At 50.3% G+C, this 3,983-nt stretch overlaps 1 long non-coding RNA gene across 1 annotated transcript; it reads right to left on the bottom strand.

Annotated features, from left to right (window-relative positions):
- Nucleotides 1-678: 678 nt before the first annotated feature.
- LOC137097735 (uncharacterized) lies at nucleotides 679-2,731 on the bottom strand. The gene is made up of 3 exons (XR_010910410.1): nucleotides 2,478-2,731; nucleotides 980-1,003; nucleotides 679-815 (listed from the first exon to the last, which is right to left on the bottom strand). It is a non-coding gene; the product is annotated as an uncharacterized lncRNA (long non-coding RNA).
- Between the last annotated feature and the right edge of the window lie 1,252 nt (nucleotides 2,732-3,983).

Below are 3,983 nucleotides of genomic sequence, written 5' to 3' on the forward strand. Positions count from 1 at the left end.
GGTTTAGTGGGCATTGACCTTGAGTTTCGGAGTTGTAGTTCACCTACATCCAGAGAACACTGTGGGCTTAAATAATGATGGATCTGGACCAAACTTGGCACGGATACTCAATATGCCCAAATGTGAACACTGATGGGGTTTGGGGAAAATAGACTTTGACATTTGGGAGTTGTAGATACTGGGATTTATAGTTCACCTACAATCAAGGAGTGTTCTGAACCCCACCAATGATAGAATTGGGCCAAACTTCCCACACAGAACCCCCATGACCAACAGAAAATACTGTGTTTTCTGATGGTCTTTGGCGACCCCTCTGACACCCCTTCACGACCCCCTCAGGGGTCCCGACCCCCAGGTTGAGAAACACTGCTCTATGATGAAGAGTCATCAGGACTTCCTCCTTACTTTTAGTCGCAGGCATTTTTTTTATGGTGTCGTAAAATACCTCCCCCATTTTTTTCAGCCAACAGGGAGCTCTGGCATGGACTGGTCCATGAGGTCACAAAGCATCAGAAGCGACTGAACGAATAAAGTGCAAAATTTCTCAACTTACAGCTCTAAGCTTTTTTTTTTTAACTCCTTAGGTAAATAGTGAGCTGGGTTGATAGTCAGGTGCTCACCCTGACCCAGGCTTCAAACTGGCAACCTTTCACTTGGTAGATCTTATTGCTGCTGGTGCTGATTTCCCAGCTGTGCTATAGCCCGTCCCACTTCCCCAACACCTGGATTCCTGCTTGCCTTCCGCCATGGCTGCTTCTGTCCCACGTTGCTTCTCCTCTGCTTCACTTTCTCCTCCCTCTCCATTTTCTTCCAGCCTGGAAACAGCAGCAAAGACATCAATCGTCCACATTGCCAGGGAAGCCCTTCCAGCTCTCAAGAGGATCAGAGGGTAGCTGGCCCAAAGACTCCCCATATTTGAGCTCCCGCAGAACACAAATAAACCCCAATTCCTTTCTTGAGCCAAAATCCCAATCCTCACCTTGAGTGTTTCTCGTTGATGGATCTGGAAAGGGAAAGAAGAGGTAGGGGTCATGCAAGCAAAGTGACAACCACATCAGCCTCTGGCTGCCAAATTGGGTGCTTGGAAGTCCAACATAGGCTGGGTTGGGGTGGCTATTAGGGAGCTCGACAACCAGGAAGCCAACTGAGCTGTGCTGGGAATGGAGATGTCCTATTTTTTATTTATTTATTTATTTACTGCATTTGTAGACCGCCGTTCTCAGCCCTAGGGTGACTCATGGCGGTGTACAACATATAAAAACAAATTACAATATAAGCAATATCACAGACAACAATAACAACATCACAGTCAATAATACAATTACCCTAAATCATTTGCGACGTCTCATCATAGAATCACAATCCGATCTCGTTATCCATGTTCTGTTCCAAACGTCATTGCCAATTGATGTAGCACTAGTCAAACGCCTTCTCACACAACGTCTTTAGCCTCTTGCGGAATGTTATCAGGGAGGGCGCCTGTCTGATGTCTACAGGGAGAGTGTTCCACAGCCGGGGGGCCACCACTGAGAAGGCCCTATCCCTCGTCCCCACCAGGCATGCCTGTGAGGCAGGTGGGATCGAGAGAAGGGCCTCCCCAGACGATCTCAAAGTCCTCGTGGGCTCATAGGCCGAGATGCGGTCAGACAGGTATTTTGGGCCGGAACCGTTTAGGGCTTTGTAGGCACCAGCACCTTGAATTGGGCCCGGTAGCAGATCGGCAGCCAGTGGAGCTGGGACAACAAGGGCGTTGTATGCTCCCTGCGTCCTGCTCCCGTTAGTAACATGGCTGCCGCACGCTGGACTAGCTGGAGCTTCCGGGCCGTCTTCAAGGGCAGCCCCACATAGAGAGCGTTGCAGTAGTCAAGGCAGGATGTGACCAGAGCGTGTACTACCGTGGCCAAGTCAGACTTCCCGAGGTACGGGCGCAGCTGGCGCACGAGCCTGAGCTGTGCAAATGCTCCCCTGGTCACCGCTGAAACCTGGGGATCCAGGCTCAACGATGAATCCAGGGTCACACCCAAGCTGCGAACCTGTGCCTACTTGGTGGAGGTAGGATCAGAGGCGGCCCTAGGCAATTTTCAATGGTAAGCAAACAGTATTTTGGCGTCCCGTCCCCCCCAACCAATTATTGATATGGAGCAGGAACGAGAGGGGCTAGGTGAGGCCGTTCGGGAAGAGGATCGCCCGGCAGTGAAGCAAGGAAGCCGAGGCTTCCCCCGGACTGCTAGGGTTGCTAGGGCTCCTCAAGTGGCAGTCGAGGGGCATTTACAGAGGCGCCTCTGCGCCCCTGGCAAAAAAAGTATACCGCAACCGCTTACTTTGCATAATGGACGAGCCGCCCCTGGGTAGGATGTAAAACATGAAGAATCCTCCACCATAGCTGTTGTTCTGCCAGCCTTTGGTGCTTTCAAGGGACTCCTAGGACCCTAAAGTGTAAGCATTGGCCCCCTTTCCTCCCCTCTGGCCTTGCTCACCTGTGGCGCTTGGACGAGAACCAGGCCCGCATGGTGTAACTAAAAAGGCGACAGCAATGGGAGCGCCAGCCTTGCAGCCCAACGAAGCCAATTCTGCTCAGAATCCTCGCAGAGCTCTGGGTTCCACTGCTGGTTGTGAGGTCACCAAAGCCTGTTCAGCTCTGTCACAGTCTATCTGGAATTTAGTCATGGATTTCCCCTTGGAGAACACGAGCAATTTGTCCATCTTGGCTAATTTAAACATCTTCATGTGTCAGTGTCAAACATCAAGCAAAAAGTGGGTGCTAGGAACAATATCAAACGAAAGCTGACTGGCACAACCTGGGGATCACAACCAGATACAGTGAAGACTTCTGCCCTTGCGCTGTGCTACTCTGCTGCTGAGTATGTATGCCCAGTGTGGAACACATCTCACCACACTAAAACAGTGGATGTGGCTCTTAATGAGACATGCCGCATTATCACGGGGTGTCTGCGCCCTACACCACTGGAGAAATTACACTGCTTAGCCGATATTGCACCACCTGACATCCGCCGGGAAGTAGCAGCCAATAGTGAAAGGACCAAGGCAGAGGCATCTCCAGCTCATCCCTTGTTTGGGTATCAGCCAGCACGCCAACGACTTAAATCTAGACATAGTTTTCTAAGATCTACAGAGACACTCGCTGGAACACCTCAGCAAGCGAGAGTCCAAAAGTGGCAGGCCCAAACCCAGCACCTCAACCAATGGCTAATACCCAATGAGAGACTCCCTCCTGGGCACACAGAAGACTGGGCGACTTGGAAGGCACTGAACAGACTGCGCTCTGCCACGAGATGCAGAGCCAACCTTCAGAAATGGGGCTACAAAGTGGAATCCTCGGCTTGCGAGTGTGGAGAAAAGCAAACCACTGACCACCTGCTGCAATGCAACCTGAGCCCTGCCACATGCACCATGGAGGACCTTCTTGCAGCAACACCGGAAGCACTCCAAGTGTCCAGATACTGGTCAAAGGACATTTAACCAACTACCAAACTCACAAGATGTGTTTTTTTCTGTCTGTTTGCTTTGTTCTGTTAGAAATGTAATATATAATGGACTGGTTGCTCTGACACGACAAATGATATGTGTCGGTGTATATGGTTCTTTCCATCTCTGGTCATAGAGCAGTGTTTCTCAACTTGAGGGTCGGGACCCCGGAGGGGGTCGCAAGGGGGTTTCAGAGAGGTTGCCAAAGACCATGAGAAAACATATATTTCTGATGGTGTTCTGGTACTGCTGTACCAGGAGCTCCAATTTTGTTTGCTTTACATTAAATGTTTGTTTGCAGTCCTAGGTTTCAGGGACTCTGCAGATAGGTGGCTTCTTTTGGTTGCAGTTATAGAGCAAGCCACCTGTCCATCATCATTAAGTTTTGGTGCCACCCCTTGCTCAGGGCAATTGAGAAGGGAAAGGAGCCATTTTTTAGTTAGTCTCAGCTAGGTTAGCCAATGTACAGGACGTGTGTAAACGTACCCTGTACAAAA

This window comes from Anolis sagrei, chromosome 12 (genome assembly GCF_037176765.1).
Source record: "Anolis sagrei isolate rAnoSag1 chromosome 12, rAnoSag1.mat, whole genome shotgun sequence".
Classification (NCBI taxonomy): Eukaryota; Metazoa; Chordata; class Lepidosauria; order Squamata; family Dactyloidae; genus Anolis; species Anolis sagrei.